Source organism: Lagenorhynchus albirostris, chromosome 12 (assembly GCF_949774975.1).
Source record: "Lagenorhynchus albirostris chromosome 12, mLagAlb1.1, whole genome shotgun sequence".
NCBI classification, from domain to species: Eukaryota; Metazoa; Chordata; class Mammalia; order Artiodactyla; family Delphinidae; genus Lagenorhynchus; species Lagenorhynchus albirostris.
Window position 1 is genome coordinate 26,193,151 of NC_083106.1, and position 15,706 is coordinate 26,208,856.

At 41.7% G+C, this 15,706-nt stretch overlaps 1 protein-coding gene across 2 annotated transcripts in view; it reads left to right on the forward strand.

Annotated features, from left to right (window-relative positions):
- The window catches only part of IL20RA (interleukin 20 receptor subunit alpha), a 55,107-nt gene extending 39,632 nt beyond the window's left edge, over nt 1-15,475 (forward strand). Inside the window, exons 8-9 of one of the 2 annotated variants that reach the window (XR_009543780.1) lie at nt 13,714-14,360; nt 14,477-15,475. The gene's annotated coding sequence lies outside the window, so the exon portion shown is untranslated. The remainder of the gene's footprint in view (nt 1-13,713; nt 14,361-14,476) is intronic. The other variant, XR_009543783.1, reaches the window with a different exon arrangement.
- The last annotated feature ends 231 nt before the right edge of the window (nt 15,476-15,706 follow it).

A 15,706-nucleotide genomic window follows, 5' to 3' on the forward strand; every position in this document is an offset into this window, starting at 1 on the left:
CTCTGAAAGCATTGCTTCATCCAAGGCTCCCTTCCGGGAGGGGTTACGTTGTGTTGGTGCCGGTTGAAGGAGTCTCCTTCTGTCCTCAGGCAAGGCTGCCTCTTCATGGGTTTCCCTAAAACCCTGTCTCTGGCACTTTGCTAAATTTGGAAACAGACGAGGTACTTTCTCCCTTACTTCCTCAACAGATTTCTTTTTGACATCTCAATCCGTCGTTCTCTAGATTAAGTGGTATTTGGTATTAAGTGGTATTAAGCCATATGTCCATCGTCTGGTGTTTGTGTTTTCACGCCCAGGCCACTGAGACAATGAACGCTGCTGGGGATAGCTACCATCTGCCATTTGCCTGTCCCTGGAACTGACTTTTGTGGGACGTATGAATTAGCCACTGCTTTTAGAGGTCTCATAGAGTTAAGATAGTTTACATATTCTTCCTTCTCCTCGAGTGCATTCTTCTCCAATCTGAAATGCAGACGCTTCAGAACATTTGATGTGAGAGGGGAAAAAAAATCAGTGGGAATTTTAATCCCAACCCCCCCCAAAAGGAGGCATGGGATATTGGATCTTCATTAAATTTGTCAATTTTGTGCTTTTAAAAGAATTTAGCAGCATTTGACTAACAAAGGGATGTATGGACTGTCTAGTGAAAAAAACTGCACAACCTAAAGGGTGAGAATTATATTTTACTCGGCAGACCTTCTGAGGACTGAAGACCAGGAGGCAGCCTCTCACGTAACTCTGATAGACTGTTCCGAAGAGGTAAGAGAAGAGCCAGGCTATATAAGAGTTTTTGCAAAAAAACATCAGTCATAGAATATTGAGCAGTTCCCTGTGCTATACAGTAATTCTTTATTGGTTATCTAGTTTAAATATAGCAATGTGTACATGTCAATCCCCAACTCCCGATCTATCCCGATCTATTGAACACTGCTCAATGTTCTGTAATAACCTAAATGGGAAAAGAATTTGAAAAAGAATAGATATATGTATATGTGTAACTGAATCACTGTTGTACACCTGAAACTCACACAACATTGTTAATCAACTATGCTCCAATATAAAATAAAAATTAAAAAAAAAACACGATCAATCAGAACATCAAAAGACTACTGCTAATTAAAGAAAACCAGACATATCAAGTTAATGAATTTAGTGCTTTTCCATGTCTGGGAAGATCCAAGAGTCTGGGCTCATTGAAATCATTCCTTTGATATGCACCTTAACTATCTATGGCCAACGTCCTGCTTTTCTCCATCCTGAAACACCTCAGCGTGCACCGTCAGGATACGGCAGGCGACATTTTTCATCCACATTACCTTAGGCAATTTATTTAACCTTTTGGGACCAACTTCCCTCATCTATGAAATAAGGATAATAATTGTCCCTACCTCCTAGGGTTGTGGGAGGTTTAAAGGAATCAATATATTGAAAGTTCTTAGAAGAGTGCCTGACACAAAATGAGTGTATTTATCTATCAGCGGAAGAAAGCCATGGACAGGAAGGAACTACACGTCCACATGGCAACGTGAATCTCACAGGCGTGTTGAGCAAAAATAGTGGTTTCTAGAGAATATACAGAGGATAAATCCATTTACATAACATCTCGAGAAATACAAAATTAAACACTAGTCATATATACATGGTAAAACTATAAAGAAAGGCAAGGAAATGATTAACACAAAGTTTAAGATCATGGATTCCCCCCGTGGACTGAAGGGGATGGGAGTGCACAGAGCTCACGGAAACTTCAGCGGAACTAGTAACAGTCTCCTTAAACATGGTAGAAGCAGTGTATTCCTTTGATTATTCTTCTTTAAACTGCACATATGTATTAATATATCCTCTAATGTGTATATATTTAATTAAGGAAAACAATAATGGTACCCCAAAGCCCCTAAATTTTGTGTCATTCTCATAGGTTCCATAACCAGTGTCAGCTTTGTACCATTGGTAAAGCTATTTGGAATGATGATCGCTCTTAAACATTTTCCCTTGCAAGTCGGAAACAAGTATTTTATGACGATATTCTGTTTACCGATCTTCTTAGTTTCCCAAGATTTGATTATGCCTAAAATTCTGAACAGAAAAGAACTATTGACCAATTGATTCATTGGGTTTCCGTGGTGAAGGGCGTGCCTTGGCTCGGCTGAGAACTGCCATTATTCAAAGAGTGAATACCTGAGCCCTGGCAGGAAGTGAGGAGGACACGTGATTCACACAAACTTCTGAAATGCAAGCACCTTCTCCTACTCACAGGTAATAATGAGTTAAAAAGATCTCAGGCGGGCTTTCCTGGTGGCGCAGTGGTTGAGAGTCCGCCTGCCGATGCAAGGACACGGGTTTGTGCCCCGGTCCGGGAGGATCCCACATGCCGCGGAGCGGCTGGGCCAGTGAGCCACGGCCGCTGAGCCTGCGCGTCCGGAGCCTGTGCTCCGCAACGGGAGAGGCCACAGCAGTGAGAGGCCCGCGTACCGCAAAAATAAAAGATCTCAGGCAGGCAGGCAGGCAGTCCCACTGACAAAAATTACATAATGTAAATAAATCCCTTCCTTATGAAGCAGCTAATAGTTGATCTCTGCTGCTTTTAGGATGCAGAGAAGGATTACGACTTTCAAATGCTCTGCCTTTACACTCCAGCTAACTGTTCCTTTCTGTAATAAGCTTGCCTTGGTTACACATGCTTAGTGACCATTGGCAAATAGAATGTGTTTGCTTTTCCTAAGTCCCATATTTCCAGCCAGCTTGTTGCCAGCAGCTTCCAAAATGAAAAATTTGCAAAATTACAAATTTAAACACTTTCAAGTGGAAACGCCTTTAATCCAGGCATAACGATGAACTTTAAACATTTAACTTTCCCCCAAATGAAGTATAAACAGAAGTATAATTAAGGTGTGCTAATATTTCTTCTTAGCCACCCACATGATCTTAACCCCAGTTTCAAAAACCTAGAGTGTATGTTCATTCTGAGCATCACATTTTAACAAAGGCTTGAACAACCAAAAAGCGTCTCAAAGAGAGCCCAGGAGCCAGGACATAAGGGGAAGTGTGGAGGGAATCCAGGGCTTAGTGAAGTCCAAACAACTGCCACATGCACAGGACTTTTCTATGAGTGAGGACATTGGCCACGTGTTTATTGCTCCAGAGAAAGAAATTAGGACACATATTTGGGAGTTGCTAGAAGGCAGAGTTCAGTTCCAAGGAAGGAAGGGCTTTCTATAATTAAGTGGCAGCTCGTAATTCATAACCATATGAGGAACTGAGTTCCCTGTCACAGGAAAGGTTCAAGCATGGGCTGGTTTCTGCTGACGCTTTTGCAGAGAGGATTCCTCCATGGGGCTGGGGGTTGACATAGGTGGTCTTTAAGTTCTCTTCTGCCTCTAAATGTCTACTATGAAAAAACAATATTTGGGATCTTCTTTATTTCCCCCCCTTTTCTCCTTTTTCTTCCAGGCAGTTCACTAGCTAGTCACTCATCCTGTTTTTCGTAAATTGCCATAGACCTGCTCTTTGTGGACAGCTAAGGCGAGCCAAGTAGTGCCTTTCCCTGAATGTGATGTACAAGAGCTTAGAAATTCTTACCTGGGGGACTTCCCTGTCAGTCCAGTGATTAGGACTTTGCACTTTCACTGCCGTGGGGCTGGGTTTGATCCTTGGTTGGGGAACTAGGATACTGCAGGCCGCATTGTGCGGCCAAAAAAAATATTTTTTTAATAAAAATAACAAAATAAGGGGCTTCCCTGGCTGCGCAGTGGTTGAGAGTCCACCTGCCGATGCAGCGGACACGGGTTCGCGCCCTGGTCCGAGAAGATCCCACATGCCGCGGAGCGGCTGGGCCCGTGAGCCATGGCTGCTGGGCCTGCGCATCCGGAGCCTGTGCTCCGCAACGGGAGAGGCCACAACAGTGAGAGGCCCGCATACCGCAAAAAAAATAATAATAGATAAATAAATAAATAAGGAGTGAAGTGTTATATTTTTAAAAAAAGAAAAAGAAAAATTCCCACCTGAAGCATTTGGCACTAGACAGACTCTTCTGAGCTCTCTCCCTTACAAAAAAACAGTGTGAGTCTAAAAACCAGTGTCTTTTTAAAAATTATTTCTCCTTGTCATTGCTATCCTGCCTAAGCAAGTCTCTTTTATCATTTTTTTTTCCTTAATGAAGGTTTTGGGTTGTCAGAAAAGGGAACACTTCACACAAATAAGGCTCAGGACCCATCTTGTTTCCATAAATCTCTTTCTGACTCTGAGACCAGGACCAGACAGCTATGTATCAAAGAAGTACAAATAAATGACAGGTTAAGAGTGGTTTACAATTTAGAAACATTGCCTATATCACCCTTCAACCTGAATAAATATTATCTGTTCTCCTTCCAATTATACAGAAAAGCCCAAGGTAGTTAGCACTGAAGTAGAGGTTTCTTTGCTGGAAGCATCAGAGTAAGCTGGTAAATACAACTTAGCCAGTATCTCGTTTCTTAGTGTACTCAAGGTCTCAGGTATGCCTAGGTCTAAATATCATATTATCGTTCTTTTCCAACAGCTAGAGAAAGTGAGAATCGAATGAACAGAGATGGGAGGGAAGGGGGTCTCTTCATAGCCCAGCACCTTGAACAGTGCGCAGCACTCAGCTCAAACTTGTGATGAACAAGCAAGTGCATGGGAAAGTGTGAGCAAAGACAGGGGCATTTAAGGGCACACTGTACTTAGTTGGGAAAGGAATGTGAATAACTCTAAAAATATTCTTACATGTAATATATTACCTAACTTCTAGAATGTAAACTCCATGAAGGCAGGGATTTTTTTTAAGGTTTCAAATTATATTTACCTGAATTGATCAATTTGGGTCAAGTCAATGAGAATACTGGAATATATCAACACGAACTCTTTTCAGGTACGGTGAGTTGTGTTCAGTGAGGCTACATCTCTGTTTAGATCCAAAGTTAAGATCTCTGATAGTGGATTGATCAAAGCTTTGATTTTAGTAGTTTCATGAGTAAAGATGTTTCATAGGGCCAAGTGGACCAAAATATTGAAGGCAGGGATTTTGACCTTTTTTTTCACTCTATGTTCCTAGCACCTAAATAAGTGTCTATTATATAGTAGTTTCTCAGTAAATATTTGCTGATGGAAAATATGAATAAATGAATCTTGAAAATTATGTGAATTAGTGCCCAGAAATATACCCACACAAATGTAGTTTACTGATCTTTGATCCAGCCACAAAGGCAATTCAATAATTGAATTGAGAAAGGATAATGTATTCAATAAATGGTGTTGGAACAATTAGACATCCACAGGCAAAAAAAATAACCTAGACAAAGACTTTGCACCTCTCACAAAAATTAACTCAAAATGGAGCACAGACCTAAATTTAAAATGCAAAACTATGAAACTTTCAGAAGAAAACATAGTAGAATAGGTGACCTTGGGTTTAACAATGAGTTTTTAATTACCAAACCAAAAATATATTCCAGAAAGGGGTTCTTGGCCGAGGGAAGGGCAAGTGCTAAGTCTCTGGGATGTACATGTACTTGCAGTTTGAAGGGAAGGTCAGAAGGAAGGCAGGTAGTACATAGTGAGCGAGGAGGAACCTGGAAGAAGATGAAGGCAGGGGGCAGGTAAAAACCAGGAGCTTTTTTTTTTTTTAAGATGTAGTTGATGCTGTGTTAATTTCTGCTGACAGCAAAGTGATTCGGTAATATGTATATATATAGTCTTTTTCATATTTTCTCCATTTTAGTTTATTACGGGATACTGAATACAGTTCCCTGTACTCCACAGTAGGACCTTGTTGTTTATCCATTCTGTATATGAGTTTGCACCTGCTAATCCCAAACTCCCACCCCATCCCTCCCCCACACCCCATTCCCCTTGGCAGCTACAAGTCTGTTCTCTAGGTCTGTGAGTCTGTTTTCGTTTTGCAGACAACTTCATTTGTGCCATATTTTAGATTCCACATGTAAGTGATATCATATGAAGACCATATGTAGCAGCTGTAAGACGTTTGGGTTACACTTTAATGACAATGAGAAGCCACCAGAAAGTTTTATGCAGGAGACGGATATGATGTGATGCAGTCGACAAACATCAGTTGACTGAATCTGGACGACTGTGTGCAGGTAGATAGTGGTCACCTTCACTTTAAAAAAGAGAGAAACGAAGACCCAACACAGCCAAAACTGAAAAGTAAAAAAAATCCCAAAGTGAGATACAGCAACTAAAATGAAGACTCGAGATCAGAAAAACTAATATGAAGAATCAAGTAGAGGCAAAAGCTTCTGTGTTGGGAGAATCAAGTCCCACTGAAGGGGGAGGCCACTTGAGGCCATGAGCAAAGCTACTGTCAAAAAGAAACTGGGTTCAGGAAATTCATCTTGCAAAAATACTTGAGCAAATGCACAGGAATATAACTATGTTCATCACTGCATTGACCATAGCAAAGATTTTTAAATAATTTGAATCTCCAGCAACAAAAGATTAATTTTGTTACATCCATACAAGGCAAAATTAGGCAACCATTAGAATCAAGGAACATGTTCATATTATATTAAGCAGGAAAATATTAAAAAGTGATGAAATGAATCACATTTTTACAAATATACATTTTTATAAATACTTTTTATAAATATGCATATAAGAATGCATTGTTTTTCTTTCTGCTTACATGTTTTCTCATTTTCATCATGGTCATGCATCACTTGTGACATTTAGAAAAGTGTGGAAATTCTATTAGGAGCACATTCTTGCTATTACCCGCACCACCCTCAAGGACAGAGAGGCCTCTAGCTATCGCATTTTTTTTTTTTTTTTTTTTTTTTTTTTTTTTTTTTTTGCGTTACGCAGGCCTCTCACTGTTGTGGCCTCTCCCGTTGCGGAGCACAGGCTCCGGACGCGCAGGCTCAGTGGACATGGCTCACGGGCCCAGCTGCTCCATGGCATGTGGGATCTTCCCGGACCAGGGCACGAACCCGTGTTCCCTGCATCGGCAGGCGGACTCTCAACAACTGCGCCACCAGGGAAGCCCTAGCTATCGCATTTTTAAAGACCAAAGACTCACAGATAAAGTAATTAGGATGGAACAGTGAGAATTAAATGAACTACATCCTTCCAACAATGTTATAAGTATAGGCACAGTGTATAAACTCAGAGAGGAACATTCAAAAATGTATTTGAAATTAGGAAGTAAAACCTGATAGGCACGCTGACGGTGAATCGTCCCCTGAGACGTCTATCAGGCTGGAAATTAGCAAACAGCGCAGTCTACCACCCGAAGAATAATGATAGCTCTTCAACGCAGTCCCAGAAAAAGGAGCTCATACAACCTTGGGAACATTTAATTTTAACTATTTAAAAGAACCAAAGTAAACTTTGTAGTTGTAAGTGGAATGAATTAGCTGAATATTTCAATACTGCTAGATATAAACAGATGCTCTCTTAGGAAGCCATGTTTGGTTTGTTTAGAATCCGAAATGCAAATATATTTGTAGGAGCAAGGGCCCTAACCCTCAATAAGTCTGCCTTTTAAACAGCATTCAAGGCTAGGTGGTAGGTATGATAGAAAATAATTATTAAAGACCCTACGTATCTGATAAGGCAGTTAGTGAACATAAATATCTCTGAGTCATAGCTGTATTTCCAGGGAAAGTACAGAAATCAGCGCCTAAGGATTACATTTGGAGACCCCCAGCAAAATTTCAGACAAGCCCAGAATTCATCTACGAATACATAAACTCGGCCTGTCTCTGACAGAGAAGGTTCCCGCCTCTGGTTCCTACATATGCCCTCAACTGCGGAGCCGCCCAAGCCGTCTTCACATCCCTGAGCATCTGCTGACTTGAGTTCCACGCTGCTGCCGGGGTCAGGACTCTGAGAAAGCCGGAGTGGGAAGCAGTTGCGAGCAGGTGCAGCCCCTGCCGCCTTTCCTTCCGCGGAGCGTTCCTGAGGCTCAGCTTCCAGGGAGGTGGCTGGCTCAGCGCGGGAAGGCAGAGCGCACCGACCGTCTTCCGTGAAGTGCAGCAGGCAAAGCCACTGACCTTTACATCCCAGACTGACTCCTTCGGGTCCAACGGTCGTTTCAGAAGAGAGTCGGCTTCATCACCCTCCCCTAAGGACGAGGAGCCGTTCGTGACAGGAGAGCCCATTCTCAGCGCGCCCCCTCCACTTACATTCAGAAACGGTACAGGGTTAGTCCCTGCGCCCCGCGCTGCCTGCCCGTACCCTGCCGCCCCCAGGCGCCTCCTTTGCCTGCCTATCTACAGGCCCCACCTGCTCCCAGGTGAACGTTGAGCTGACCAAGCCCTCCCGCAATCCCACAGCCCCTGGTCGGGGGCAGCAAGTCCAGGGAGAGGTGATGAGCCTCTCTCTGCCCCCAGGAGCTAGGCTGTGTGCCCTTTCCTTGGCGGCCCCCTTCCCAGCTAAATGCTTCCAGAATGATTTCCCCACCCAGAGGTGGCTGAAGTGGGAACAGTTCACCTCTACCTGGCAACTAGCCAGCCACACTTACTGAACAACTTTCAGGTTTACAGAAAATCCCAGCTGCTCGCGGGGGACGGGGAGGGAGGGTTTCAAAAGAAATAAAAGCATGGCTCCTCCAACCGAGAGACATAAAGAATAAGACATAAAGACCAAGAAGGCCCACTGCCCAGTGTCGTTTGAATTCGCACACCCATATCCTTGCAGTATAGTGTTGATCCAACTAGAGATTTTGTAGTGACAAAATCTGCTATTTGATCTCACAAATTTAGCAATCTGATAGAGGAAGTTATATTTCATGGGCAAGGATGAACATCCTCAGGAGTGTTTTTGGAAGTTGGTTTTCCTTACACAATGTGATTCTTATTTTCTCTTGTTTCTGTTCCTGCTTCAAAGCCAACTGAGATTTTATAACTCATTTTTTCATACGTATCAATCATGACTCATAGCTATCTGATAAAGGATAAAATGCTTCTGTTTCTCAGGCTTAACTTCCAAAATTAAACATTCAAATAAAAGAAAATTACATTGCTCCAGTAGATGTCAGTGATTAAAATCACGAAAACAGTTCTTTTCAGAGAAGCTCCATAATGCATCTAGACTGTGTTTTCCCTTCATTCAACCCTGACCTAATTCTGAGCTTTTCTTTTAAGTGCATCTTGACTTAATTAATTGTTTACAAGTTGCCACTTGGAGATAAACTTCTTTTCTGAATAGATTCCCATGAGGACTTGGTCAGGAAGGCTGAATGAGGCCTCCTTGCCTTTAGGGAATGACAGGCTCCTACTGCACACGTATCCCTGGACCTGTGAGCACGCAGAGTGCCTATGAGTACACAGGGCCACTCCCGCTGCCCTGAGGTGGCACTGCCAGCGTCCTTCCAGATCCTACAGCATCAGAGAGCGAATTGGTGTCTGCTACTTTTGTAAAAGCCACTGGAAATCTAAGGAGATGGAAAGGCTACTTGCCAGGGTCTTCAGAAGATCTGATCCAATATGACAACACAGACTTTTCAGTTGCCTTAAGAAAAATTCTGTTTGAAAGATTGTGTCTGGAGCCAATAGCTATCTGCTCAAGCACGAAAGACATTTACAAATTTCCTCCGTTTTATCTTACTCCCTAAAGGGAGATGACTAGAAAAGGTCAGAGTGATTCTAATTGGTTTCTATAAGTCAAATAAATAAATTATTATTAAGCACCTACCAGATTTGGGCACTGGGGACACCAGGATAAATCATGTATGTCCTGCCCTCAAGGAACTTACAAGGACTTCTCTGTATACCGTTCATTTACAATGAGGTGTTTTATTCCCCAATACAGAAAATCACTACTAAATGGATTTCATACTTCCCTGACCTTATGTCATGATTCCCAAGTCTTCCTTTAAAATGTCAGCTGTAATAAGGTGATGCCCTTATTGGAGAGATTGGAGCCTCTCACTGTTTCTTCATGCCAGCCAGAAATCTCAGAGCCATCCTTGACTTTTCCTTCTCCCTCACCTCTCCCAACTCATCAGTCATCCTGAAGTGGAAATTCTACCTCCTTGATCTTTCATATCTCACACATTTCTTCATTTCCACTGTCTTAATTAGGGCTTCTTCGCGTCTCACCCGGAACACTTTAAATGTATTCTGGCTCATGGCCCTGGGCTCAGTCTTATCCAGCACTTAACCATTCGCCCTACTATATCATAATGGCATTTTTATTTGTCAATCTTTATGCTGGATTATAAGCCCTTGTGGGTAGGCACTGAGTTTCCTGGACACCAAGCACAGTGATGGGCTAATAGGAGGCACTTGGCTTATGTTCATTAAATGTATGTGAGAATGCAAAATGGATGCATGTGTGCATTAAATGTCTCCAAACTACTGTGGTTTTACAGTTCCTTCTTTCAGTTTCCTCTCCAATGTCAATAATCACTTTATATGTTTTAGCAGCATTTCTGCTTTCCATTCACTTATTTCCACTATCCTAATAAATTTGGGGTTTTAATCTGCTGTGGGCTGGCAAACCAGAAAATCAAAATTATTTAGAGAGAGTATAAAGTAAGGGTGAGCGGGCTCTGACTGGGTCCCGCATCTACAATTAACGCAAATGAGCTTCAGTGCACTGATTCTGTGAGAGATGTCTCAGTACCTCAGGGAACTTTGTTCCATTGCTGGGTTCCAGATTGCAGGAGTTGTCAATAAGCCTGAATTCTAGGTAACTAAGGTGTGACTATATTAAACTTTTTGGTAATTGGTGATTATTTTATTGAAGCAGAGTGGATTTATAATGCTGTGTTAGTTTTTGGTGTATAGCAAAGTGATTCAGTTATATATATATATATATATATATATATATATATATATATATATTCTTTTTCATATTCTTTTCCATTATGGTTTATTATAGGATATTGAATATAGTTCCCTGTGCTATACAGTAGGACCTTGTTGTTTATCTATTTTATATATAGTAATTTGTATCTGCTAATTCCAAACTCCTAGTCTATCCCTCCCGCATCTCCTTTCCCCTTTGGTAACCATAATTTTGTTTTCTTTGTCTGTGAGCCTGTTTCTGTTTTGTAAATAAGTTCATTTGTGTCATATTTTAGATTCCACATATAAGTGATAGCATATGGTAGTTGTCAGTAATCAATGATTTTAATTTGTACGTTTAATTCAACAGGACTCTTCCAAGTTTGCTTCTGGAAATGTATAGCAAGACTCCTGATTTTAGTACATTTTAAAAATTATAGGTATGAATCTAACCCAAAAATGTTATTAAAATTTATCTCATTGGAAAATATTTATGTTGCTATTTTTATTTATATCTTGGCTGTTTAACTTTTTCAAATACAGTTTAATGTTAAGTGAGACAGTATGTCAAAAATCCATGTTGGAATGAATTGAGGATCCTCAACTAAAAATTCACGGACATTGCATTATTCTGTTGAAAATTTCCACCTAATCCTATTCTTAATGGGTTCTTTGTAGATGGAGAACTGAGCAACACAGCCCTGAAATACTTGCTAGCACAGAGCAGTGGTTTCTGCTTTTCCTTTTTAAACTGAGGTTGGTTACATTTAGGAGTGAAGATAGCGCACACCCTTAGAAAAGAAGTTGAGCTTGGAATTGAAGCCAGTTATCCTCCCCATGTGCATTTTATTGTTTCTTTTAAATTATTTATTTACTTATTTATTTTGCCTGCACCAGGTCTTAGTTGTGGCATGTATGCGGGATCTAGTTCCTCGACCAGGGATTGAACCCGGGCCCCCTGCATTGGGAGCACAGAGTCTTACCCACTGGACCACCAAGGAAGTCCCCACGTATGCATTTTAATTGCCTCACTTAAGAGCACAAGCCCAGTCCTCAGCCTTTGGAATCGTCTTCCATCTCAGCTCCTGCAGCTGGAGGCCTGGACATCCAGGAACACATGTGTGGCCAAGCCAGTTAGATTCTTTCCCTTGGAAATATAGAGTCAGGGCTCTGAGATGAAACTAATGGGTTGATGTTGAGCACTTGACCTAAAAGGTCATGTAGAATCGGGATGGAAGTGGCCTGTTGGGTTATATGCAACCATGAAAAGCTGATTAGAAAGAAAGGAAGCAGAGAGAAGAGACCCTAGGAGAGACGCAGAGTGTGACCTCAATTCAGAGAATGACCAGCTATATAATTGGCAGGGTTCAGCACATAATGGAAATGTGGACCCCCTTATTCAAAAGCAAGGGGGAAAATGCCACTAAAGGTACTAAAATATAAAGATTTTTCCTTTAAAATTATTCATAAAATGTACAGGGGTATATTAGTCAGCTAAGGCTGCCTTAACAAGGTATCACATACTGGGTGGCTTACAGAACAGAAATTTACTTTCTCACAGTTCTGGAAACTAGAAGTCCAAGATCAAGGTGCTGCTAGGGTTTCTGGTAAGACCTCTCTTCCTGGCTTGCAGATGGCTGCCTTCTTGGTGTATCTCATACAACCCTTACTCTGTGCACACAGAAAGAGAGACATGTCGAGCGTCTCTTCCTCTTCTTATGAGGACACTTGTCCTATGAGATTAGAGCCCAAGCCTTATGACCTTATTTAACTTTAATTACTTCTTTAATGGCCTTGTCTCCAACTACAGTCACATAGAAGGTTATTAGGATTTCAACATATGAACTGGGGACAGGGGACAGAATTCAGTCCATAACAAGGGAATAATCGTGACACATAGGAATCATTTACGAATTGAACTTACAAAATGAACAAAATAATATTCTTTTGTGTCACGATCTCATATAACACAATAAATAATAGTTTATTAGTGTGGTGGCTTGATTGATCATTAGGCTTTTCTGGCTCACTACTGCAAACATAATTATTAGGCCATCAAAATTTATACTTTTAGCAACTTCATTTTCAATTGATATTGAAAGCAATGTGAGATGCTCTTGGAAAATTCAAGATCGAATTTTTTTTTTTTTTTTTTTTTTTTGCGGTACGCGGGCCTCTCACTGTTGCGGCCTCTCCCGTTGCGGAGCACAGGCTCCGGACGCGCAGGCTCAGCGGCCATGGCTCATGGGCCCAGCCGCTCCGTGGCATGTGAGATCTTCCCGGACGGGGGCACGAACCCGCGTCCCCCGCATCAGCAGGCGGACTCCCAACCACTGCGCCACCAGGGAAGCCCATGTCTATCTTCTGATAACTCCAGTTACTGGAGCCGTTAAGAGTATTTTATAGGCTGTGAAAACTTTGGGGAAATTTTCTGATTATTTATTTTGAAATACAAATATCAGTACATCTAGAGCTGATGATTCTTGCAGAACAGTTTTTCTTAAAAAATGTGATCCTTCATACAAATCCCTTTCATGTAAGTCTGGATCTAATTTTAAATGCAAATTTGAACAATGGCATGTTAACATTTCCTCTTATATTTCCTGTAACTTGTGGGGGTTATACAGAAATCTGACTTCATGATTTATATACAATTCAAACATCTGTTTATGTATTCTATCACTGTATCTTCCATTACAAGAGAAAACTAATTTTAAAATGATTTCCTTCATTAATAATTGGTTCACCTGATGCTTCATATGACAATAGTGTTCTTTTCCATCAGATGTGATGATCTTTAAGTTTAATTTCTATTTCTAGGCTTGTGGATATGTATTTGGCAACGTTGCAACAGTTTTCAAAACCAGAGATTTTAAATTATGAAGAATTCTAGCAACTCACTGATAGGCTTTATTACAATGCCCATGTGTCTTTTTTTATTTAGTAATAATTTGCTGACAAAGTTTTACCAGCTGAGCTCCAGCAGTTCCTGGCCAAAGATTTAAGATTTGTGTCAGTGCCCCAGAGATAGGCTCCACGACCAGATCAGCAGACAGGCACCCACCATGGATCCTAGCATCGTCTTCAAACGCGGACCCTCCTCTCTCCAGAGCTATGGCTACTGCTGCCACTATTGCTGCTTCTGCTGCTGCTGTCGCCATCATCACCACCATCCGGACCCAGGTCCCAGCCTTGGCGTGTGCAGCCAAGCTAACTGCTTAGCACGAACATTGGCCACTGCTCACAGTGCCACAGGACTAAGCCAGCGTGCATGAGGGCGTGTGTGTGTGCGTGTGTGCTGTGTGCTGTCACTTCACGTATCTCCTCTTTGCACAGGCTTGTTCCATTATCTATTCAGACTTAACTTACAAAACACAGCCTCCTCATTGGCCAGTTCTGGCACCATCCCTCAGGAATCCAAGCTGTGCTTGTGTCTTGTCCTTGGATGCCCATAAGATGGCCCACTGTATTTTTGCAAAAAATCCCCTATTGGATGCCCAGTCATTGTCCTTTCTCTCTTCTTTACTAAAAGAAAAGTTAGTCTTTTCAGGGGAGCCATATGCCACTTCCCAGAATTCCTTACATCTAAAGGTAATTATGCAACTCAGAGCCAATAAAAAATAATCAGAAGGCTGTTCTAGATTTCTGGTGTTTGTTTTCCTGATACACATATGGCCTTCTTTCTGTTCCTCTTCTTCTTCCTACAGGAATGCACACATGAGGCTGGAGGTAGAAGAGCCGTCTTGCAAGCATGAAGCAAAAAGCAAGAAGGTTGAGCTGGAACACTGTTCACTGATACCATCAGGAAGCAGCTACACCAATCCCAGACTGCCAACTTCTGAACTTCTTATTTTATTAGAAACATAAATTCTTTTGGTTGGGTGCTGAATCCAGTTTTTATTATATGCAGCCAGATGAAATCTTAACTGAGATACCCCTTTGCTTACGTTACCTTGGGTGGGTTTTTGTTTCTTGCAACTTGCTGTTTTTGCACCATCCATACCCTATGGATCCTTTTCCTGCACAAGGACCTTCCCTCAAGGTGGTTTCACTCCTACCAACCAGTACCTGCAGCTCTTTGTTAGAGGACTACTCTCAGGCTGCCCAGCCTGTTGGTCTTAAGAGCTGTAACTACCCGGGAATTTACATCCCCTGGGAGCTATTTGTAACCCTTGCCTTACTCTGGATGGTTTTACTTACTGCAGGATTGAGTAAGAGTTATGCCCTGTGAGATATTGATCTGACACTCTTGCACAATCCCACTCCCCTACCAGTTTCTCCTAGGGACATTTCCTAATAAACTACTTTCCCATGAATCCTTATCTCAGGGTCCACTTATGGGAAACTCAACCTAAGATGCAATCCAAAGACCCCTGAATAGAATACGTATTCCCAAGTGCTATGGACTGAATGTTTGTGTCCTCTCAAAACTCTTTTGTCGAAACACTTTGTCCCCAATTTGATGGTATTTGGTGGTGGTAAATAGGAAATTAGGCCTTAAGGGTGGAGTCCCCATGATTATAAGTGCCCTTATAAAAAGAGGAAGAGACATGAGATCTCTCTCCCTCTTTTTTTTTGTGCACATGCCAAGGAAAGGCCATGTGAGGACATAACCACATGGACTCTCACTAAGAGCATCCTGGCACCCTGACCTTGGACTTCTAGCCTCCAGAAACATGAGAAATAAACATTTATTGTTTAAGTCATCTAGTCTAGTGTAATCTGCTATAGCAAACTGACTAAGATACTAAGGGACTTAAAAGTAATTTAAAAGCCAATCAGTTTTGATGTTTGTTGTACATTCAAGTCTTTAACAGAAATAAAGGTATCCTTCTTTGCATCGAGCATAAGCTCCAACCCTCTTCATATATCCCGTCTGACAGCAGCCCAGGAATTGCTGTCACCCTCAACCTCCTCATTACCTCCCAACACTGTGC